Consider the following 26,131-nt stretch of genomic DNA (forward strand, 5'->3'; position numbering starts at 1 on the left):
CTTCCTCTCAAAAGGAAATAACTATGACTACTAAGGTATCCCAAAGGCCTCATTGTGTAAGATATATTCCATTCCAGCCTCCATAGACTGGGTCCAAGAGTAATTCTGACTTCAGTTTTAATCCTAAACTCTTCTAGAGTAAATGCCAGCAGCTGGGACAAATCCTACAAGGTTGAAGTGACTAAAAGGTGAGACTTTCATCCTTCCTTAAAAATACAGAAAGGAGTCTTGCTCCTTTTGTGGGTTATGAGGCACCTAACAGTTTTCTCCTCTTCTAAGATCTATACTATACGTGTTCAAAGGCCAAACTTTATAGCAGCCTTTGGGCCTGAATTTGTGAAAAGATAGTCTTATTTGGCCATATGCCCAGGAATGGAAGGAAGATTTTTAAAATAGGTAATTTATTTATGAAGTCATAGCTTTTACCAACAATAGGAACAGGCAAAAAGTGGATTAGTATTTGGAATTCAAGGTCTATGATGAATAAGAAACTGCCATGGCATTTTTAACAAAAAAATCAAAGTATAAAAATGTATGCATGTATATCCATACACATTTATAGCCTATCTCTCCATTGCTTTTTGAGTGGTTCTCAACTTTAATCCTTAAGAGCCTGTGGTAGTCTATGAGTATTAGATATGTAGCATCACAGGAATAAACACTTATAGACATATACATGTAAATATATTTATATGTTTTGTATTTATACACATGTTGTGTGTATATATATATATATATATATGATGTGTGTGAGTGTGTGGATATGCATGTTAGCATACATGCACACCAGTGTATCTACACAGTCAGTTAGGTTGTGCATTGTGTAGAGTGCCTGATCTAGAATTGGAAAGACTAAGTTTTCTGAGTTCAAGTTGGATCTCAGACATTTATTGATTGTGCAGCTTTTGGCAAGTCATTTAATTTTGCCTCAGTTTTCTCCATTGAAAAATGAGTTGGAGAAGGAAATGGCAAACTACTCTAGTATCTGCCAGGAAAACTCCAAGTGGGGTCACAAAAAGTCAGACCCTACTGAAAACAGTTGAATAACTACAAGATGTATGAACACAGGCATGTATACATATGCATTTTCTTACTTTCTAATGCAAATTATTTTTACTAAAATAGAATAAATCGCACATACACATACATACATTCTGTTTATATATTGTATATGGGATTTCAAGCTTTATTTTAACTTCCCACATTCTTGTAATGAAGAAGAAGAGCCTCTTAAAAAGACTAAGAAATGATAACTAATTAAAAAGTATTCTAATAGATGGTGAGGTTTTGTATCTAGTCAATGTTTTAAAATATATGTGGTGCCCAGAAATGAACACACTACTCTAGGCATGGCTTAAATAGACAAGAACAATGATGATGAACTCAAATAGAAACACAGATGGTTAGATAGTACTTCAAGATTCCTGAAGGCAATAAGTGACATTAAAAACAATCAATTAGCATTATCTATATTTTATTATATTTTTATTTATTCTGTTAAATATTTCCCATTTACAATTTAATTTGGTTTTGTTGTACTTGGAGAATGTTGACACTTTGGAATAGCACATAGTGAAACTATTTTCTCGATGTTTTGGATATTATACTTTTGCAAATCCAAATAATTTTTTTTTTTAGTATCCCTATGATACTGTTGATTGGTATTGAGATAATAAGTCACTAAAACCCTTAGGTCTTTTTCACCTAACTGCTTCCTACAGATTATGTCTTCCATATTATAGACATAATACTGATTTTTAAAAAAGCCTAAATATAGGACTTTGCATTTTATTACTATTAAATTTTACCTTGTTTGAGTGGATGCTGCCTTCTCATAGAGTTATAGGTGTGGAATCAGAAAGACCTAAATTTAATCTAGTCTCTTTCAGTTGTGTGATCTATTGTAGGCAAATTAATTAGCCTCTCTCAGTCTCAATTTTCTTATCTGTAAAATAGGGTTAAGTACTAGCATGTAAGTCACAAAGTTGTTCTGAGGATGAAAAGAAATAAGATACATAAATGTAATCCCTAAGGATCTAGCGTTATATGCTAGTTATTATATTGTTGTTATGTTTTACATTCACTTTTTAAAGGAGTAAATGTAAAGGTCAGGGTCTGGCTCACACCTCTAGTTGTTTATGTTTCTGAACCTTAACCTGCTACCATTTTAACAAATCTTTCTGAGGAAACTCACTAGATATGGGGAATAGCCCCTTTCCATTCTCCCCCATGGTCACCACCTCTGTATTAAATAGAAAAAGGCAGTGTTATTGCTATATCCACATCTCTTGCATAACAGGAGTTCACCAAATATAAAACATATACAGAAAGGGGGATGTTAGTAATGCAACAGGCACTCAAAACCTCTCAGTTCTGACCTAATCTTAACTATTTCACTTTTCCTATGTTTATTCCCACTTTTGCATCTTTGATTTTATACTTATTTCATGGTGAAGTTTCTTTGATTAATCTCTAGCTATTGGATTCTTTCTCCTACTGCCTACTAACACGACTGGTTCTCTCTATTTCTAAAAATCCTTGACTTGACCCAGTCATTTTCTCAAGCTATCAACTTCTATCTTTCATCCCTTTTAAAGTCCAACTGCTAGAAGTTTTCTATACTCATTAAATTCCTCAATTCTCAGCTCCTTATAATTTGGCTTTTGATTCTATTACTCAATTGAAACTGTTCTCTCCAAGGTCATCAGGGATGTTCAAATGACAATATCTAATGGTCTTTTCTCAGTCCTTACCCTTTTTGATAACTCTACCATTTTGGATATTGCTAACTATTCTCTTATCTTATATACTTTCTCCTCCCTTCATGAGACTATGCTTTTTTTTTCTTAAAGATGGGAGCACATCCTTTACCCCAATTAATCAAAGAAGGCTCAGGAATCTCAACTAAAGAGATCAAAAGTAAATAAGATGTGACTAGGTCCTTAATCAAGGAACATAGAGGTGCTGGATCATTGATGCAGGAAATAGCTTGTGACTGGTTAAAGATCACTTTGATAGACTGAGATCTCTTGGACTATATAAACAAATAGCATGTTAGTTGAGAAGATTCCAAATATTAAGGCTAAGGATTCCAGGATTCTTGACAGGAAATTGTCCTTGGAGAGCAGGGGGAAAAAGGAAGTATCTTCTCTCTCTCTATTCTTTCCTTGATTGACCATCTTGCTAGAGAAATTGTAGTAGAAGACAATGCATCTGGTGAATTTTAGCACTGTGTCTGGCATATAGTAGACAATAAATATTGATTGGTTGCTTGAATGAAAAGAGAAGTTCTCCTGGAGAAAAGATGACACTATCTAAAGATAGAATTGATCAGGTATGACCTTGTGAATTTTGAAAGGTCAGAAGATATAGAGATCCTGAATGTTGGTGTTAGTAAGCAGTATAGTATGGACCCAGTAGCAACATCCCTGGAACAGTTGTGGTTGACAATAGCATTGGGAAGCCAAGAGATGCACCAAGGACCAGGTAGACAAAACAAAGAATCAGGATTCTACAAGAGCAGGACCCTTAGAATCTAGCAGAGAATTAGACTTGAAGGGAATTTTACTAGAATTCCACTAAGGAGATAGCTATGATTAGAATGATGGAGGATCCACTAATAATCCAGTTACTAAAGTTTGAAATCTTGGAGTCATCTTTGACTCATTATTTACATGTAAGCAGTTTGTAAGTCAATTGATTAATCAAAAATATTTAGTTTCCTATAATGACACTATACCAGCACTGTGCTAAGTGCTTGGAATACAAAGACAAAAGTAAGAGTCTTGCTCTTAAGGAGCTTATATTCAATTGGGGAAAATATATATATACATATAAGTAAATACAAAGTCCATAAATATAAAGTAATTTTGGGGGAAGGTACTACCAATAGGGAACATCAAAAAAACTTCATATAGTAGATGGATCCTGAGCTGACTTTTGAGGGAAGCTAGTAATTATAAGTGGCAAAGGAGAGGAGATAGTGCATTTTAGGCACAGAAACAGCTTATACAAGGGCCTAAAAACAAGAGATAACATGGTATGTGTAGGGGAAAAGTAGACAAGTTTGACTGGACTATAAAGTATGTGAAAGTATATATGAATAATCAACATAGAAAGATAGATTGGAATCAGACTATGAAGGTTTTAAAAATGACAGAGAAGTATATATTTTATCCTAAAGGCAATATGAGCCCATTGGATTTTGGAATAACAAGTGATATATATATATATATATATATATATATATATATATATATATATATATGTATATATATATACATATACACACATATATATATAAATATATATATTCAATAAATATTTTAGAAATACTAATTTTGTAATTGTGTGGAAGATAGTTTGGAGAGGGGATAGAGAGGGGATAGAGCAGAGGTCTGGATAGCAATTATGAAGCTATTGCAACAGTTTTGACAAGTACCTCAACAAGGATAGTCCTGTCAATTTTCACCTCCATAAGCTTTGTTGTTACAGAATAATCTCAAAGAGATAATCTAGGTGGCTTCAAGTTGAATTTATTAGGTTAAAACAGTTCTTTCCTTCTTTTTCTTATTGGTTTCTTTTTCATAAGACAGGATGACAGTTTTACTTAAATGCTCTAGCATCTGAAGAACAGTGCATGTCTGCAGGAAACTGCTAGCAAAATTAGAAAGTCCAATTAACAATGCATATTTAATACTACTCTTTTGTATATATTTGAAGTCAGCAGCAATGTTTACTCTTTTGAGGGGGAGTTTATAATTATGCAAAGACCAGAAGCAGTCTGCATACCCTCCAACATGTTTGGGTTTGATGTCTGGAAGTTAAGGAATGCCTTTCTTGAATTCTACTCATCTATATGACTCAGGTTGCATTCATTCCATATGTATTCATAATCTGTGCTTCCCCCTTCAGTAGTGCCTCCTGGACCAACTGTCTTCTGTGGTTTATAATACTTCTGGTCACCTGTATCTGCACTTGCCTTAAACTCTAAAAGGAATTACTGACATAATTTATGTGATGCCATCTAAGGTTTTTCTCTAATGATAAGATGTGTATCTATGAGTATAATGGGAAAAGCTAAACAGTGTTATAGTTGCTATCCAGCAAAATTTATCATCTTTTATTGAGCTTATAAGATTGAGGAACACTTATCTCAGGTTGGACTCTATCAATTATGTCTGCTTTTGAGGAAAGAGAACTTCTGTTTTTCTCAGAAATCCTGAGGGTTTTCCTTTCTGAGATTGGATTTTTTTTGACTAGGTAAAAGAGGCCATTCCTTGCTTCGCATTTTACCTAGTCTTAATTACTGAATGGGCATTGCCTCAGTCAAAATGAGACCAATTAAAGATCTTAGATTAAAAAGTTCAGAATTTCCCAGGGTCATCTTCAGTCATCTTTATCTATATCTTGGCACTGAATCTAGATGGGCTTTAGAGGAGAAAGTGAAGTTGTTGAATTTGTACAGCCCTCTCTCACTTAAATCTAACTAGCTTGCATGTCATGACTCATCCCCAATGCCATAGTTCTTTTTGAGAAGGAAGGACAAACAACATTTCTTCAATAGTATTTCACAATGCATTAGGTAGAATGTAATATTGAAATTAAAGATACAGTTTTGAACTCCAAAATGTTGTAATTGAATTAAAGAAGTCATATTCCCTCAAAATCTTCTTTTGCCACTCTCCCCATGAGATTAATTTTATTAAAGCATCATCTTCATTATATCATTCTCCTTATCAAAACACTTCCACTTTATCCCTAATGCTTATAGGGTAAAAATCCATAGTCTTCTGCCTGGTGTTCAACGTTTTCTATAATCTATTTCTAATTTATTTTTGCATTTTTCTCAAACAATCCCTCAATTTTCAGAAGTACTAGATTGTTTTGCCCTTTGATTATGCCTTTAACTTTCTTGTTTCTGTATAGTGTGATAAAGTAGAAAGAACATTGAATTTGGAGCCATAGAATCTTAGTTATCCTAGTTCAGTTCCTTACTTTCTGTGCAACTTTAGTTAAGTCATTTAACTTTTTGGGTTTCAATTTCACGATTGTAAAATGGTTGTTTAAAGTTGTTTGAAGCTCTAAACCTCTTATTCTATGACAGTGCTTTTGCTATTCTTCTCTCTTGGAATGTTCCTTTCCCCTTCCTCTGCTAGTTCCCATTCCACCTTGTCCAAGAGACTTTTTCTGGTCACTGGTCCTTTCTATGAAATCTTACAGCATTTAAATAGTCTCTTTTTTATATTGTATTATATGGTAGAGGTATCATACCACCTTCTTTTCCTGCTAAGATAATTCAATTTAATAATTCAATAAATGTTTATTAAGTACCTATGTGCCAGGCATTATGCTAAGTGTTAGGGATACAGAAAAAGGCAAAGACAGGACTTTCCCTCAAGGAGTTGACAATCTAATGGAGGAGACAACATGCAAATAAATATATGTAAAACAAGCACATACAAGATAAATAGAAAATAATTAAAAGAAGGAAATTAAAAACTGGATTGAAGTTATTGGAGAAAACTTTGTGCAGAAGGTAGAATTTTAGTTGGAATTTAAAGGAAGTCAGGGATGTTGGTAGTTGGAGAGAAGTAAGGAGAGCATTTCAGGCATGGAACAGCCAGAAAAAATATCCAGAGCTGAGAGACAGTTTTGTTCCTGGAATAGCTAGGAAGCCAGTGCCACCAGATCAAAGAGTATGCATTGGGGAGGGAGGTGTAGAAAGCAGTTCACCTTCTTTCTCTCTCACCTCTTCCTCCCCAGAGAAAAAGAAAAACTTTTTTTTTTTTTTAACAAATGTGCATAATCAAGCTAAAACAGATCCATTTGCCATGTCTAAAAAAAAAAAAAAAATCTCAGTCTGCACTCTGAATCAGTCTGTCCCTTGAGAAGACTAGATATGGGAACATGATTGTTGTCTTCAAGTATTTGAATGACTCTCTCATGGAAGGTAAGATTTAGGCCTAGTTTACTTATTCTTAGAGGGTAGAGTTAGGAGCAATTGTGGAGAGGATGAGGAAGTTGCAGGGACAGATTTCTTTTGCATATAAGGGAAAACTGGCTGAGTGGAATGTGTTCCTTCAATAGATAATAAATTTTTCTTCCTGTAAGGTTCAAATAAAAGCTAGATGGTCACTTGTAGCTATAACATATAGAGAAATTCTTGTCTAGTTTTGGATTACACTGAACAACCTTTAAGATCTTTGCCAGATCTTAAATTCTATAAATCCAAGAATCCCAACAACCCTGTAAGGTAGGTATAACAGATTAGACACTGGGCCTATGATTTCATTTGGATAGACAACCTCTGGTTAAAGGAACTTCCCCTATCAATGCAGATGAAGACCATTTCTGAGATTTTATTATATAATATAATTGAGACTTGCCATTAATTGCCCCCAAAATAGGTGCAATCTTGCAAGAGGCAAAGTTTGAATTCAGATCTTACAGAATCTAAATCCAGCACTTTGGTCTACTGTATTTTGTGTGATAAAAATAGGATTAAAAGGACATAATAGTTGTCTACTAGGAAAAGATAGGGCAGTTTGGTGGCACAGTTAGGCACTGGGCCTAAATTCAGGAAGACTGATCTTCCTAAGTTCAAATTCATACTCAGACATTTAGTAGAAAAATAAGTTACTTACTTTTACACATTTACCTCAGTTTCTTTATCAGTGTAATGAGCTGGAGAAGGAAATGACAAATGATTCTAGTATCCCAAATGGGATCAGAAAGAGTTGAGCATAATTAAAAATGAATGAAAAAGGAAAAGGCAATCTTATGAAAAGTGCAGACATGAAAAATAAAGGGAACAAGCAGCGATAACAGCAATTAGGGAAAAGGGAAGTCCTGTATAAGGTTGATGATTTAAGATCCTTGCCTTAGAGACTACCACCTGCTGGGGAAAAAAAGGACTCATGCACTCAGAGCTAGGGTGCCAGTTTTGCCCTGAGGTATGTCCTAGGATTTAACTCTCATCACTGTAGCTCAAATATTAAATGCTACAAAGTCTTACTCTTTTAGTCATTAAAAAAGCATGGCAATGCTTTTATTTGATTTCCCTAAGGACATGGCAAACTATTTAATGAGGCCATTGAATTAGGGCATTCAATATTTGTATCACTAACAGGACAAAGAAACTTCTGTTCTTATTTGGCAAAACACAAAAGAGAACCTTGAAGGATCAGGTTTAACTCATCTGACTTTAAGCCATATGTTTATAATAATAGCTCATATTGATGCAAATTTCTAAAGTTTTCAAAATACTTCTCATACTTTATTTAATCTCTATAACTTAGTGAGTTAATAATAATAATAACAATAATATATCTAGTATTATACAATGTTTTAAGGTGTGAATATTGCCTCATTTTATCTTCTTGGAAGATAATCTTGGAAGGTAGGTAAGTATAATAATTATCATCCCCAAATTGTTGCTGTAGATATTGAGGCAGATAGAAATTAAGTGACTAGTTCAGGATCAAAAAGCTAATGTCAGCAACTAGATTTGAACTCAGGTCTTGCTGACTTGACTCTAACTACAATACTTAGCATCAAATAAAAAAAACAAAAACAAAACCAAAAACAAACTGAAGCTCAGAGAGCCTGTTTTGGGCCTAGGTCACATACCCAGTAAGTAATAGATATAAGACTCAGTTCCACATCTTCAGATTCCAACCCCTGTATTTGTTCCATCACACTAATTGTTTATCACTCCAATTCACTAACCTGAGTTTGCTGATGATCATAAGTTGGGATATTGTTCAATGAGTTCACATGAATTTAAATGAAGAGATTTTGGCTTTATCTAAGTTCTCCTTGGGGTTAAACTAGAAGAGCAGAAATCTCTCCTCTGCCAAGCTGTAGGAATGATGTTAGAGAAAATGTTGATTTGGAAAGAATTGTACCCTTGGGACTAGAGGTAGTAACCCAGGGAAGGGGGAAGGGAGTAGAGTAAGGGTGACAGAATAGACTAATGAATGACTTCCTTCTATCAGCTGTGTAAAGTGTCATGCAGGATAGCTAAGAAAACTACATCACTGCTATACCATTTCAGTCATGCATGACAGTATCTCGTTCTTCCTTGACCAAATATCTAGCAACCTCTCCAAGCATTAAAATTTAAGGTTATAAAGGGATCAAGATCTATTGAGGTTAATAATAAAAAGAGTTATTCTACTCACCAATCAATTTGTCACTTTTGACTAAGCAAGAGCCATCAATCTGCTGGGATATCTTTTGGAAGGCAAATCTGAAAGACAGAAGAAGAGAAAATCAACGTGAAAGACAGAACCTTGCCTTAGAATTAGGCAGTGAACAAGTGCTGTGCTTATTATATCTTTCCATTTGGAGAGTTCCAATATTGGACAATCTGTCTGGTTAAGATTCCTAGGCTGCCATATTACAGGAGAAGTCTATGAGAATGGTGAGTCTGTGTTATACCAATTTCTTCACTCTCTTGTTTACTCCTCCTTTATCACCTCACTACTCTGATTCCATCACTATTTATATATCTCATAGTCAACAAGGAAAAATGCCTAAGTGATCTTTTTATTAACCTAAACTAAGATTGTTGGTCCCCCAAATCCATCTCTAATTTGTTCCCCTTCCAGTACATTTGATGTTTATATACAAGCAGATAATGTTTTCCTTATATACAAATTTGATCATGTCTGCCCTTCAATGATTCTCATAATCAACCAGATAAAGAATATACTCCCTATTCTGGTATTTGAGTTCCCCTTCAATGTGATTCTTCCTTACCATTCTAGAATGCCTTATCTCATATTTCTCTGGAGAGAATGCTCTGGAGAGCATTCAAGATCCCACTCTGATGAAAACTGTATAATGGAATAAGTCATTTAACTTACTGAGGTCTCAATTTCTTCAGCTATGATACAAGACTAAATTTGATTCTCATCCCTGGGGTTTGGACTAGATGGCCTCTCAAGTCCCTTGTGGTTCTAAATATGTTTTTACAATCTGTTTTACTTCCACAGTATTTCTCTTATATATGTCCTTCTCTCCATTCACAGATCCACCAACCTTATACATGGCCTTGTCACTTCACACTTAGATCATTGCAATAGTTTGACAAAAGTCTCTCCTATTCCAGTCCATCTCTACTTTGCTGTTAATGTAATTTTCCTAAGGTGCAGGTCTGATCATGTCACCTCCTTATTCCATAAACTCAGATAATTCTTTATTACCTCCAGGATGAAAAGCAAAATTCTCTGTTTGGTATTTAAACTCTTTATAGGTTCCTTCCTACCATTCTAGTACCACATTTGATTCCTCTCCATGCATTGAAACCCAGCATCACTGACTTTCTTCAAACACAATATTCTATTTCCTGATTGTGCATTTGCACTGTCTGATCTCCATACCTAAAATGCTTACCCTTTTCAGCTCCTAGGTTCCTCGAGTTCCTTCAAGACAGCTCTATTGTCACCTTTTGCAGAGGGAATTTTATCCTCTCTTTCCTTTCATCTTCTCTTCTCTTCAGAGATTACCTTTCTTTACATGGTATATCATACTTATATAGTTTTTTTTTTTTTTTTTTTTGCATTTCATCTTCATTAAGATGTTAACTCCTTGAGGGCAGGGGGAATTTTTGCCTTTCTTTGTATCCCCAGCACTTAGCATGGTGGCTAGCACTTAATTCTTGTTGACTGATTGTTGTTTGCAAAATCTATGATACTTTTCTCTTTATGCTTTGGTTCTCATTCTCTATGCTATCCCGATAGCATTCAAATTCTAACTGTCCTTCATAGTTTATAATCAATACTTCTGTATCTCTGATGTTTTCTCTCATCCTTTCAGGTTTGGGAAAGTTGAAGGCAGGTTAGGTAGCCAAAGATCTGGGCAGCTAGTAACTGTATAGCTTAGTAGCTGTGGTCAGAGTATCACAACAATCAGGGTACATGGTTCTTGTGTTTGGATGGGACCAAAGGAGGACTGTAGGTCACACGCTTATAGAGATATTAGATAGTAGATCAGTGATTAGAGTATAATAATCAACCTTGGTTTTATATTCCTTTTCTGAATCTATCATTTTTCGAGTTTCTTTTAGGTTGTTTGGAGAAGGTGGAGGGAAAGGACACTTTCTTATTCTGATTTTTTCCTTCACAACTTGACTAATATGGAAATGTTTAAAATGATTGTACATGCATCAGATTACTTGCTGTTTTAGGGAGATAATGAAAAGAGGGAGAAAAAATTTGGAACTCAAAATCTTACAAAAAGGAATGTCAAAAAACTATCTTTATATGTAACTGGAAAGATAAATACTATTGAATGGATTTTAAACAAAAGAGAGAAGAGGGTGGTCTTGCTTAAGTCCGAGCTCTTTGTTGTGATTCTCCACCAATGATTAACATGTACTTAGTGACAAACGCCATGCTTGGTAACTAGGTGATACAGTAGATAGAATTCTGGGCCCGGAGTCACAAAGATTTTAGTTCAAATCTGACCTCAGACACTTCTTCAATGTATAAACCTAGGAAAGTCACTAAAACTCTGCCTCAATTTCCTCAATTGCAAAATGTGCATAATATTATAGATACCTGCCTTCCAGGGTTGTTATGAAGATCAAATGAATTAATATTTGTAACGAGCTTAGCATAATTCCTGAAACATAGGCAGTCAATAGATGATTATTCTCTTTCCTTCCCTTTCCTCTATCATTCTAGTCATTAGACTAAGGAAGACCCATGCGATTTTTGAAGCATCCACTTTTGTTTTTAATCGTTGGTTTTAGAAAGTTGTAGGAATGGGATTGTCCTCTTTACACCAGGGTTCCTTGCTGTTTCTCAAAGTAATTTTCAATTAAATTGTTTCTTCATTTTGTATGAAAATTTGCATCTACTTGGGGGAGAAGAGCTAAATTGCATCCTACTAGTTTTATTTTGACTGAATCAATAAAGAGGTTGTTGATCTGGTTCTATAATTAGTTTCTGTTTTCTAAAAAGGCCTTAGGAGGGAGTTGAGAGAATGACAATCAAGTCCCCTATACTAAATAGCTCTTTTCAATAGAAAGCACCCAATACAAAGTTCATCTAATTAGGGTTGGAGCTCTATTTTTCCTCCTTTCATAAATGATCATTCACAAAATTATTTATTAAGGAACTATGATAGAGATTATGGCTGTCTCTAGGAGCTTATTGTTATGTGGTCTCCTTAAACAAACTAAAAGGAACTCAGAAAATGATAGATTTTAAAGAAGGATATAATACCAAATTTGAATAATAATTGAATAATAATAATAATAATTTGAATAATAATTGAGAAATACTGAAAACTTGGGTTTCCATAGTGTTGCAAGCTTTGAGGTAGTATAGGATAGTGGGTACTACTGACCATTAGATTTTCAGAATATGAGAGATTAAGAAAGGTTAAGATTCTACAGAATAATTAAGTTTCAATGCCTCAGAAGTCTTGAATAAACAAAGAATTGGGGAGCTAGGAAGGCACAGGCTTATTTAGCCAACCAGAAAGGGTCTTGTGGTTTTAAGAAAACCACAAATTTAAGATAATAGCTGATCCAGCCCAAACTAGTTGGGGTTAATGACTTGATCAAATCACTATTGCCTATTTAATAGTCTAATTTACTATTAAACATCATACTCCATAAGAGGAGTTTTCTGCCATTTTTGAACATTGGATGTATGACAAGGGAGGGGGAACATGTTTATACATATTTAGGGGGAAACATATAGTAGGCATATCAGAAGGATTGTAACCTGGAAGGCAACAGACCAATCTGTTCTCTGAAGGGAGGGGCTGCACCTAGCTAACAAATATAGAGCTTCTCCCACTTTTGTGCTCAGGGCTCTCCCTTCCCGAAGAGTAGCAGAGCTGGCTTCTGGCCAAAAATGCTAAGATGATTCCTTAAGATTCTTATTTAATAAAATTTTTTTATATCTGATTTTCAGTGTTAGTATGTTTCTAACAATACATTATCATCACTCTACTGAATTGGTATCTATGTAGTGAAGGGAAAAGTCACAGTCTTATTCCTCTATACTCATTCTTGGTTTTACCTTTATTTATTTAATTTATTATTTTTTTAAACACACATTACTTTATGAATCATTTGAGAGAGAAAAATCAAAGCAAAAGGGAAAAACCATGGAAGAGCTAAAAAAAAAATAGGAAAAAAAGTGAACATAGCATTGTTGATTTACATTAAGTTTTCTTAGTTCTTTTTCTGGATACAGGTGGCATTTTCTGTCCAAAGTCTTTCTTTTGGGATTGTTTTGAATCATAACCCAACAAATAAAGTTAAAACCCAACTACGCTGTAATACGCCCTAGTTGATATTAAAATACGCAACTTACATGACTTTACCAATGCTGAAGACACTAAAGCTAAGGTACAAACTGGGATCAGAGACCCCACTATGCTTAGCCATAAACCTAGGTAATTAAATAACAAAATTACTCGCCAGAGAACTACTAGCAACTGCTTAAAACTCAAAGGACTTGGTGGTGCCCTAGACCCTCCTAGAGGAGCCTGTTCTATAATCGATAAACCCTGATACACCTCACCCCTTCTCATTCAACAGTCTATATACCGCCATCGTCAGCTCACCCCAATAGGGTCCCAAAGTGAGCAAAATCATCAAACCATAAAAACGTTAGGTCACGGTGTAGCATATGAAGGGGGAAGCAATGGGCTACATTTTCTACATTAGAACATAACGGATTGTCTACTGAAATAAAGACATGAAGGAGGATTTAGTAGTAAATTAAGAATAGAGAGCTTAGTTGAAATAGGCAATAGGGTGCGTACACAATGCCCATCACCCTCCTAGATAAAGTAACCTTCAATACCTAATTAGAATACGTCAAAAAGAGGAGAAAAGTCGTAACATGGTAAGTGTACTGGAAAGTGCACTTGGACAATCAAAATGTAGCTTAATTAAAGCATTTAGCTTACACCTAAAAGATTTCAGCTAATCCTGACCATTTTGAGCTAGATCTAGTCCTAGAAACACCATATTAAACTATTTATTATACCCACAAAACATTTATTAAGCCCTAGTATAGGTGATAGAACAGACAAACACCTAGGCACAATAGAGAAAGTACCGTGAGGGAACGTTGAAAGATTCCATCCTGTAAGCAATAAAAAGCAAAGACTTCACCTTCTACCTTTTGCATAATGATTTAGCCAGTCAAACCGGACAAAACGAATTAAAGCCCGTCTTCCCGAAATTAAGTGAGCTATTGTAGAACAGTTGACAGAACGAACTCGTCTGTGTAGCAAAACAGTGAGATGATTTTACAATAGAGGTGAAAAGCCTATCGAACTTAATGATAGCTGGTTGTCCAAGAAATGAATTTAAGTTCGACTTTAAATTTAACATAAGTACTTACAAACATTATTTAAATTTAAATGTTACTCAAAAGAGGGACAACTCTTTTGATATGTAGACAAACTTTTCTAGAGGATAATGGAATTCACACAAAACACTGAAGAAGCACTGAGAAGAACCAAGTCTTTCATAGTTGATCATCATACAATCCTGCTGTTATTATATACAATATGTTCTGCTTGTTTCACTTAGCATCAGTTCATGTAAATCTTTCCAGGCCTTTCTAAAATCAGCTTGTTCATCATTTTTTATTGTAGTTCTATAACAACAATATTCCATTACCTTCATATGCCACAACTTATTCAGTCATTCCCCAACTGATGGGCATCTACTCATTTTTCAGTTCTTTGCTACCATAAAAAGGGGTGCTACAAACATTTTTGCATATGTAGGTCCTTTTTCCTCCTTTGTAATTTCCCTGGGATATAGACCCAATAATGTCACTGTTGGTTTAAAGGGTATGCACAGTTTTATTGCTCTTTGGGCATAGTTCCAGATTGCTCTCCAAAATGGTTGGATCATTTCACAACTCCATCAACAATGCATTAGTGTCCCAGTTTTTCCACATCCCCTCCAACATTTATCATTATCTTTTTCTGTCATCTTAGTCAATATGAGAGTGTGAAGTGGTATCTCAGAGTTATTTAATTTGAATTTCTCTAATCAATAGTGATTTAGGCATATTTTCATGGGACTATAGGTGGCTTTAATTTCATCATCTTAAAATTATCTAGTCATATCCCTTGACTATCAGTTAGGGAATGACTTGTATTCTTATAAATTTGACACAGTTCTTTATATATTTTAGAAATGAGTTCTTTATCAGAATTACTGGCTATAAAGATTTTTTCTCAGATTTGTACTTCCTTTCAGAATTTGTTTGTGCAAAACCTTTTTAGTTTAATGTAATCAAAGTTGTTCATTTTACCTTTCATAATGTTCTCTAGTTCTTTGGTATAAATTCCTCCCTTCTCCAAAGTATACTCATTCCTGTGTCAGGCTTTGGTACACAGGCCTGCTAACTACCTCTGTACTTTCTCTAGCTCTCTCCCATTCATATTATCTCATTCTCTCCTCCTCACTTTCTTCATCATTTTAAACTTTTTTAATAAAATTTCTCTCCTTGCTATAGATTTACTTACCCCTGTCCAACCAATTCTATACTGATTCATGAATACCCAGTACTCAACAGAAAATCTTTCTACTTGGTTTTTCCTGTCCCCCTCCACACTAAGACCATTTCTCACATTTCCAAAGTAAATAGTCCCAGAAATGAGGATATACCCTTGTGCCCTTAAATAGGTTCGGGGCATTTTAAACAGCTGCATGCCCTTACAGGCTTGCAGAGATAGAAGTTCCTCCTTTTCTGAATGATCTGAAATTCAGGAGAGAGAGAGATCACTTCCTGCTAGGATGCCAAGAAAGTTACATGGGGGAGGTAGCATGTGAATGGATGTTTCAAAGAATTAGTAAGATTTTTGATGGGTAGAAATGAGATTGAAGGGGATGAGGTGGCAAAAATACAAAAGCTGTTTCAGGGATAGTGAGAAGACCAGTTTAACTGTAACAGAATTTATGTAGAGATTAAGTGGGATACTATGATAGAAAGAAAGAAGTCAAATTGCATAAGGCATTGGATGACAGACAAAACATCCCATCTGAGAGGCAATTAGGTGACATAGCATGTAGGGTGCTAGGTTTGAAGTCAGGAATACCCGAATTGGAATCACTCTCACATACTTACTAGTTGTGTGATCTTGTCACTTAACTATTCTGTGCCTCAGTTTGTCCATCTGCAAAATGAGTATATTCCACAGGATTGTTGTGAGGATCAAGTGAGATAACATGTGTAAAATGTTTTGTAAGCTTAAAGCACCATATACATGTTAGCCTTTATTAAGTAAATTTTTCTGTCTCTTCTATCATTTTTTATCCATTGTTAGATGACAAACAGTTATTATGAATCGATTGTTAACTCTGCTGAAATAAAATGGCCAGGTTGGGAAGGAGATTAAAGATCCTTCTATAAAAAAACATCCTTCTATTAAAGGTATGGATGGAAGTGTGGATGCTTAGCTTAGAAAAGAATGATTTAAAGGGAGAAGACAGTTATCTTTAGGTGTCTGAAAATATAGAAGGACAAAAGACATGTTCTGGTTGACATCAGAGGAAAGAATTAAGAGCAATGGGTGAAAATTAGAGAGAAGCAATTTAAGGAAAACCTGCCTAATTCTTTCGGGTACAAAGAGAAAATCTGGATTTGAAATTTTATCAATTTATGTAGCTTTCCCATGTGAGAACTACTTCTACCACTTACAGATCAGGCAGGTGTTGGTAATGGATAGATTTAAGAGAGCTGCCTGAGGGACAGAGATGTACATTGTACTGACCATGATCACACAACCATATGCATCAGAGGAAGGATTTGACTTTCAGAGTTTTTCTGATTCCAAAGCTGACCTTATGCCTCCTAATCACATAACCTGTTTCCTAATAATCAGGACCATCATTCATGTGGGAACAAATTCCCCATCACTGGAGATCTTTAATCAAAGACCCAATGACTACTTGTCAGCAAGGTTGTACAGGGTACTCCTGCTTGGGGATACACAAAGCTTGGATCTCTTCTACCTCTGACTCTGTGATTTTGTGATATGTTGACCTTGAAAGATCATTTCTCTGGGCAGGAGATATTTTCAATTGAAATGCTGCTTTCAAATGCCTTTTTTTCAAGCTTCAGCAAAATGCAAGAATGCTTGGGTAAGTTGGAGATATCGTCTCTGCCATTGTTAGCCAGGAGAGTTGAATGAATAGGCGTGTGATCAGCATTTTATTGTTTCTGTCTGCACCATCCCTTAACACATCTTTCATCAGAAGCGTGTCTGTACTTCATAAATAATGTTTTGCACAGATGCTTATCCTGGATTAATACTTCTTTCAAACCTTTCACATACTGGAAACTGTCTTTTTCTGCTTAATATTCCAATCCATGTGAGACTATCTCCCCACAAAATTCTGTTTACAACATTCTTTCCAAAATCCCTGATTTACTGGATTCTTAAAAATTAATAATTCTTAACTTTTTTGGGTGTCATGGATCCCTTCTCAGAATAAAGTTTTTAATTAATTGAAGGAAATGCTAAATTTCAGGCAGAGGTCATTGGAAATAAAGATGTATTTTTTCTTTTCTCCCACTTGTTCGCAGAGTGGCTGAAATCTGCTTGCCATGGCTGGGCCAGATGAGAGAAGAGTCCTGGGGCTTCCTTCTCCAAGTTAAGAACTTCTTCTCCAAATGTACATTATTAGTACAACTGGTTATAATATATAAGCAATTTTTTATTGTTAATTCTTCACCTTCTTCAAAGCATTTCTCATTTGATTTTTTAAAAATATGGGATATTATTATTTCCTTTTAAGAGATGAGGAAACTGAGGTAGGGAGAAGCTAAATAAAGTAAAATTTATGAATTTCAAAATTATACCTTCACATAAACTCCTTCAATAATGCAAGTGTCTGAGGTTTTATTTATATAGACCCCAACTTCATTGGTGTATATTATAATCCCTTCTATACCTTCCTAAGTGGTTTCATGAACTTCAAGGGCCCCAAAATATCTGTTACAGGTAATTACTCCTAAGATACCCCTAAAATGAGAATTTTTAAATTTAGTTTAGATACTCCTCAGATCACATCACTTACAACACCTCCCCTTCTTCCCACAGAGTTCATTAGTGGGCTCAAACTCTGGCCATCATAGCTGTCTCCTTCCTCTCCCTTTTATAATGGTTTCTAAGTTAATTCTCACTCGAGAATAGTTATTGTTCTCAGTTCCATCTCTCTACTTTTCTTATAACCAACTTTGTGTAGTTCTTCTTGATTAGACTGTTGTAAGAGTCTCCCAACTGGTTGCAAAACTACCATTTCATTGCTTCTGGGTTCAAAGTGAACTTTGTGATGATTCCCTTCCTTTTATAGAAGAGGAAATTTAGGTCCAGAGAGATATGTTTGTCCAAATCTCTAATAAGAAGAGGGGCTGGAATTGGAACTATATTTTCCTAATTCCCAATCCATTGTTCCTGCTCATTTGTATGAAAGTTGTTTGAAGAAAATAATGTGTTAATTACAAAAAAAATTGTTTGTATATTGTTATCAGTTATGCCAATAATGTATATTTAGAGCTGTTGTTCTTTCTTAACTTAGAATTCATAGATTCTCCTTACCCTTCTGTCCCCATCATGGTAAACTAATTTCTGAAATTCTGTGAATTTGAATGGAAGAAAAAAACATTTTTATTCCCACTGAATGCAGAAATTTAGAATTTCCTTCAAAATATCCTCTACATGAATGCTAAGTAATCATAGAAATGCATCTTTATAATCATAGCCCTCCTCTACACTAGGCACTATCCCAAACCTTTAGTGTTTATTGAAAAAAATGATAAACTTGCCTCTCCTCCCTTTCTCTTTTCTTCTCTTCCTTTCTTCTTCTCCTCCTTTCATTTTTCAACCTCTTTAAAAAGTTATCCAAAGATGTGACCATCTATTACTTTTTCCTCAATTCTTTGAAATTTTTGTCCCAGCTATTGTATGGAATTACTCTCTCAGATCAGCAATGCTTCCCATGATTTTTTCCTTGCTTGTCTTTTGTTTTTACTCTCTGTTTCATCCAACTCAGTAGTAATTAACCTTAGTAAATTCATTCACTGTTTTGGCTATAATTGTCACTTCAATTCAAGTGGCTCCCTTCCCTTGTCTTTACTTACAGTTCTGGTTCCTCTTTTAAGATATAACTGTGTAAGTCCAAATGCTGATAGTGTCTTATCCTGAATGTATGCATTGATACTTCAAATTCCACATAAAAATGAAATAATAATAATGATATTTTTGTGGTATTTTATGGTTTGATAAAATGTTTCATATGTGTTATCTAATTTTTACAATAAACTTGGAAGGCATGTGCTATTATTATTCTGATTTTATAGATGAAGAAATTGAGACTGAAAGATTAACTATCAAGCCCAAGTCACCCAGCTAAATAAGAATCTAAAATAAGATTTAAATTCACAGTATATTACTCCAAGGATAGTAGTTAATCCTTGGTGCCTCCATGTACTATAAACCAAGCTGGTTATCTTTTCTCAGAATCTGTTTTTCCTTCTGATTTTTATATGATTTCTCTTAATGTTATGGGTAACTAGCCTTTTGTTCAAAACAAGGATTTTCTTTGATTTTCTTTTCCCCTCATTTCTTTTAGGCAATGCTAATCACATCCTTTTACTTTTACCACTATAATCTTTCTTCTTTCTATTTCTGCTACCATCAACCTAATAAAGGCCCTTTTTACTCTTCCTTCTGGACTCTAACCTCCTTATTTCTCCCCATTTTCTTTGATCCAGTCCAAACTCAAGATGATGGTATTATTTTTATTAATTTTGCTCAAAACCTTTAGACTATTATCAAATTAATAGTTTATTAATTAATCCATATAATTTTGCCTGGGAAAGATATCTTAAAAGCTCTCCATAATTTGTCACCATCCTACTTTGTGTATTTATGCTTCAGCCAAACTAGATCACTTGCTAGTCCTCCTAACATTTCCTACTTCATATTTTGCTTATTACATTCTGAAGATTAGGATTATCCTTCCTCTTACTTGCTTATTAAATTCTTACCCTTTCTTAAGAGCAATTTAAATCTGCTCTGATCTCCAAGATGTTGTACTTCTTTTTTTTCCTGCTTATATTCTGAATTTTTCATTTGTTATTCTATATTATAGTCACTTGTGATATGTGTGTATGTGTGTAGGGGGGTATTTATGTGTGTGTGTGTGTGTGTGTGTGTGTGTGTGTGTGTGTGTATACATGATAATACCCCATCTAACTAATAGTCTGTGAGAACCATATACCAGGAAACATGTTTTTGTCAAAAGAGATTTCTACTTTGGTGCCTGTCCCAAAGCTCTGCCCATTAAAGAGTCTTTAATGAAGGTTTATCAACTGGAATTGAATTCCTCTGGCCAGCTAAGTGAATAGCAATGTCTGCAAATAGAGTCAGGCCAGCCCCAGTGAGGTGAAGACTGTAGGTAAGCATCTGTTGGGATGGAGAAGCAACAGATGATTTCACAGCTTCTTTTCTCATCCCCCAGAGGAACATTAGAAATAGAAAAAGCAGATACCTGCTTAGAAACAGTTTGGATTATATATCCCCTGATACTACTTCCAATTCTGTGATTGCATGAAATGTGAAGCTCCATTTCATCTGAGTGATCCCAGGGTACTACCTCAATAATATAGCTTCTCCACTTTCAGGATGGGGATGCTGCACTTCTTTTCATCCTCAAAGACCTGTATTAGCTGTGTGACCCTAGGCAAATTACTTAACCACTCTGAACTTCAATTTCCTTATTTGCAAAATGAAGATAATAATGACATCTATCTCACAGAGTTGCTCTAAAGCTCAAATGAGGTAATGTATGAAAAGTACCTGAAGGTGCAATATAAATATGGATTATTAACTTTGTTAACCAGTGACTTCAAGGTTATAAAAATTCCCAGTGAAGAAATCTACTCTACCAATGTTACTTGGCGTTGTTTTATAATTTATCATCTCAGAGAGCTATGTGGGACAATTACAGATTATGTGACCTGTCCGTAGTCACAAAGGCAGCATGGGTCAGAGACATCCTCCTTCTAAGATCAGCTCTCTGTCTCTTAGGTTTGCAGGCTGTCATTTTGAACAATATCCTCAAATATGAACAATTTTTTTCAGACTTGGAAAATAAAACACTAGAGATAGAAACATAGAAAGAAAAACTTTCTGAAACATGACTCTTTCTATCTCTTCTGTGTTTTTTATTCTAAATTCAATTCAAATTTATGACTAGGATTATACCCAAATTTATTAGCTGTAAACACAACTTGGAGATAGTAAATAAATTTTACCAGATACTCAGTAGATGTAAGTTATTGTTTCCAGGGAGCAAGTGGATAATGTTCTCCAAGCATCTTTTTCATCTTATTAGTGGCTGCTCAAAAAAAAAAAAAACTTCAATTGCCTATCGAATCAAGTCTTTGATGACTCTTTTTGGCTTCCAAGGCTTCTCCTAATCTGGGATCCATGCTACTGACCTACCTTTACTTCTTACTGGGCCTTACTTTTTCTTTGAAGTTATGTGACAAATTCAGTTAACTGAGGTGTCTGAATTGATTAACTTTTGACTGAACCATTTCTAACCCAGCCACTAATTCTTCCCCCACTTCCAACATAGCAAAGCAAGGGTGGAGTTAGGCAGGCAGGACTACAGAATGGTAGAGATAGATCTTAGAGATCTAGTTCAATCTCTTCATTTTATAGAGCAGGAAACGAAGACCCACTGAGGGTCCATGGTTAAACAACGAGAAAATTGGCAGAACTAGGATAACAAATCAGATACCCTGTGTGCTTCTTTTACAGCACTATGCTGCCTTGGTTGGAACTGGGTGAAGGTGACATTCTATGCCAGGCTATCACTGGTAAATGTGGACTTTGTTATCAACTTCATATCATACTTCTGTGCTTGGGAAGAAAATCTATCTATCTATAGACATATGGTATAACTGTATGGTACATAGTATGAATTCTACTGATACTTTTATGAACCCCTGCCATCAGAGCCCTGGGAAGAGAGGGAATTGAGGTCATTCCCATCAGAAATTCAAACTGCTACTCAGTCTCCATTCTACTGGAAATACTAATGCCATAATTTAATGACTGAACAGTTGAATATATTGGCTTTCCTTGAGCATTTAAAAATTCTGCATATAAATTGTTTTGCAAATAATGCTTAAGTTTAACCATGAGCACCACTAAGGTCAACAGACCCAGAAATGGAATAGCTTAAAGGAGATCAAACCAAAAGTAAATTGGAATTTAAAATAGAGGTAGAGCACTTTGGTAGGAAAAATGGGGTTTAAGGTTAAAGGACTTATGATTGAATTTTGTCAGCAAGACCTCAGCCAAGTCACATTTAACATTTCTGAAATCTCATTTTCCTCTACATGAAAAGCTTCCTATAAGTGACTTCCTATAAGATACATTTTTCTTTCTAGATCAAAATATACACTTCTAGTTAGTATTTAACATCTCTCACAGTCCTCAGTGTTTTAGGCAGACTAGCCTATTTGACGTCCCTTAGGTAGATTATTCTATCTCCCATCTCCCAAATTTTGTACAAGTTATCCCTTCTCTCCTTACTGCTATCTCCTAGAATCTATAACTTATTTTAAGTGCCATTCCCTAGGTGGGGGAAAAACTTTTCTAAATTGTTAGTGTTCTCTCCATCAGTCACTTTAAAAAAAGATTCTGAATTTACTTATCTGTATGCATATATTTTCCTACGTAAAAAAAGTAAGCTTCTTGAAGGCAGGGACTATTTTGTTTTTGGTCTTTATTTCCTGCCTCTTGGACAGTACCTAACACTTGCTGTTCAGTCATTTCAGTCACATCTGACTTTTTGTGATCCCAGTTGGGTTTTTCTTGGCAAAGATATTGGAGTAGTTTGGCATTTCTTTCTTTATTTTATAGATGAGGAACTGAGATAAACAGGATTAAGTGACTTGCCCAGGATCACCCAGCTAGTAAATATCTGAGGCAGGATTTGAACCCAGGCACTCCTGACTCCAAACCAAGTAGTCTATCCACTGTATCACCCAACTGCCTCCAATGCTTAGTAAGTGCTGAGTTAAAACTGAATTGAAATATATCTCTAACACGGGAATAAGAAAAGTGCTACTAGTTATTTTACAGGATTGTTATGTATCACTTTTTTCACATTTGTCATTGTTGTGAGCTGCTATGAAATTATAGCCTAATTTATCATAAGAACCTGAAGTGGGAATGGGGAAAATGCCAATCTGTGTTTTGGCCATCCTCAAACTGTCACATTAATTTTGGACAAATGGGCCCATACATAAAGACTATCCTCCTTGTCTGCCTATCAAAGATAATATAAACATGGAGAATCAGGAAGGTATAATCAGCAAAATATGGGTTGAAGTTCTGTCCCTGACACAAACTAGCTTTGTGATCTTGAGCAACTCAACCTCTCACTTTCTCAGACATCTCTCTAAGACAATGTGCCCATCTGTTTCAGTGGAGGGGATTTCCACATGAAGAGTTCCTCATTAGGCAGCCATTCAGTCAATATGCATTCATTAAATGTTTTTTTTTACTCTCCAATTGAAGAAACTGAGGCAGAAGTTAAATGACTTGACCAGGGGTCACACAGCTAGTAAATTTCTGAGACTGAACTTAGACTCAATTCTTTATGACTCCAAGCCCAGAACTTTATCTCCTATAGCAAATAGTCTCTGCTCACAAGAAGCTCAATTATAAGGTATGTCAAAGGTAATATCAGATAGGAAGTCACTAGCAGTTAAGGGATACAAGTCTGTATTCCTCCTTCCAAAACCAGAACATAAAACCTAATTCAATATATTCTCCATTTCCTATCTTACATCTAGTACTACCATATCATTACATTATCTCTATATCTAGTACTACCCATTATCATCATCAAGCATCATTTGGTGAGAAAAGAGGATGGCACTGTGTGTAGAGAGGCATTTGAATCTCATAAAATTGATACAAGCCACAAATTCCATCAAACTTGGTGATTTTCACAAGGCCACTTGGTGGGCATATTCATTCTTTGGGTAAGATTGGAAAATATAACTTCCTAAAATCTCTTCCAATTCTCAGATTCAAAGAACTGTTCATCAGAAAATGAGTAAGCTAAAGTAAGATACTAGAGATATCAGGATAGTCATGAGATAGTATATAGTCCCTAGGCAAAAGGGGATGGATTTTCAGAGTGAGAAACCAAAATTAAACCACTTATCTCACAAATTTTCCTGGTTCCTTCATCATTCATATGTGCCCCTTATAGTTTTCAATATCATTCTCTTGTTTCACAGGAAATATATCCCTCAAAAGAACAAACCCCAATCTCACAGAAAAGTTTTTATCTTCATCTGTAAATTAAAGGGGCAAGCTGAGGCTTTTTCTTCAATATAACTCATTTCCCCCTGCTGTAGTCTCACAAATGAGTATCACAACAACACTTGATGAAATATGATAGACTGGGGAGTAAACACGCTAGCACCTTTGGACAGATAATTCTGTTCTGAGCAAAAAGCAGGGATTAACATGTGGGGAGAAACAAAGTAGAGAATTTGGAAGATGGAGTAGGAGAAGTAAAAAGTTTTCTCAAGCTCTCTTACCATGTGGAAAAACAGGTTCAGCTTATTTGAGGAGCCTTCAAGAATGATTTTTAACTTGGCAGTCAAAAATGAAATTCTGGAAGGAGGGAATTGCTCAGAGAGTTAGAGGAATTGTATCCCCAGAACTGCCTTTTTTGGGTTAGAAAGGAGCTCAGAAGAAGGGCAGAATAAAGAACAATGGGTTGGGAATTGGGAGACCTGGATTTTCTATTCAGTTCTCTGACCTTAAGTAAATAACTTTCTTTTTATGGACTTCTATCTCCTCAGTAAAATAAAGGTACTTTGACAGCTTTGATTGTGCTACTTCTACCATGTTTTAGGTAAGAAATTGATAAACTGGGGATCATTAGGAGAAGAGTGATCAGATTAGCGAAGATTCCTGAATTCTTGGCATATAAAGACTGAGCAGAACTCATGTAACTGTTTAGCCTAGCTAGAGAAGAAAGGGCGTAGGGGGAATATTATGATGCAGCAGTAGCAGTACATTATGGTACTGTATCTAAACTAAGACGTTTTGGATTCAAATTATACCTTTGCTATTTGTTACTTAGTTATTAACTTTTTCAACCTTTGCACCCCGGTTTCCTCCTCTGTAAAATGAGGGGTTGGATTAGATGGCCTTCTACTTCCTTCCTGTATTGAATCCTTTAAGCATTTAAATGGTTGCCAAGTGATTAGATTTCTTCCGTTTTACCCAAGAGGGCAGAACTAGAAAAAAATGAAGGAAAGTTGTAGAGATGTAAATCTAGGTTCCCTATGATGGAAAACTTCCTAACTAATCGTTATGAAGTATTAAATTGTTATTGTTATTAATTAATTATTGTTAATTAATTGATAGGATGCATTAAAAAAGTTGAATGGTTTGCTTTAAGTGATAACGAGTTCCCCCTTCACTGGAGGTCTTTAAGCATTCATTCATTCATAGGGTATGTCATAGAAGAGATTCCTGGTCAAGTCAGACTTTATGTCCTCTGAGGTTCCTCCTAAACTCTTAGATTCTGTGAGAGTTGGGAGAAGAAGATCTTTTAGGTCCCTTTTAAGGTTTGGCATGCCATACTTCAATGGGAGCTGCAGTCTGAATTGCTATTCTGTCTTGGAGCTTGTCAAGGTTGTATAGTTTCAAGATCCCCTTGAGCCCTAAGAATGGGCATGCTACAAGCTCAGGACTGAAAAAGGTACCATCAGAATGATCTTCCACATGATTTCCCTCCCTTCCTCTACAGATGTGCCAGCTCATGTTCTCCATGTGGTTTTAGTGAGCCTAGTACCACAGATGGGCCAAATGGGCTGGAGATGATGCATATTCAGGTGCACAAAGAATTATTCACAGTTTCTGCATCAATGTCAACTTCCTTTTGCCTTGTTAACAATTTCATGAATTCTCTCCACCTGCCCTTCCCTGTTGGCTTCTTTTGCTCAGCCTAATACTAAAAAGATCTCTTGTTGACATTTACCTGCAAAGTTGTTACTTCTTCTATTGGAGGTTTCTAAAG

The 26,131-nt window shown here is 35.4% G+C and overlaps 1 protein-coding gene across 1 annotated transcript in view; it reads right to left on the reverse strand.

Annotated features, from left to right (window-relative positions):
- ATP10B (ATPase phospholipid transporting 10B (putative)) overlaps nucleotides 1-26,131 on the reverse strand; it is a 258,288-nt gene that overhangs the window by 205,126 nt on the left and 27,031 nt on the right. Inside the window, exon 2 of the mRNA XM_031953627.1 lies at nucleotides 9,186-9,253. The gene's annotated coding sequence lies outside the window, so the exon portion shown is untranslated. The remainder of the gene's footprint in view (nucleotides 1-9,185; nucleotides 9,254-26,131) is intronic.

Source organism: Sarcophilus harrisii, chromosome 2 (genome assembly GCF_902635505.1).
Source record: "Sarcophilus harrisii chromosome 2, mSarHar1.11, whole genome shotgun sequence".
Taxonomy (NCBI): Eukaryota; Metazoa; Chordata; class Mammalia; order Dasyuromorphia; family Dasyuridae; genus Sarcophilus; species Sarcophilus harrisii.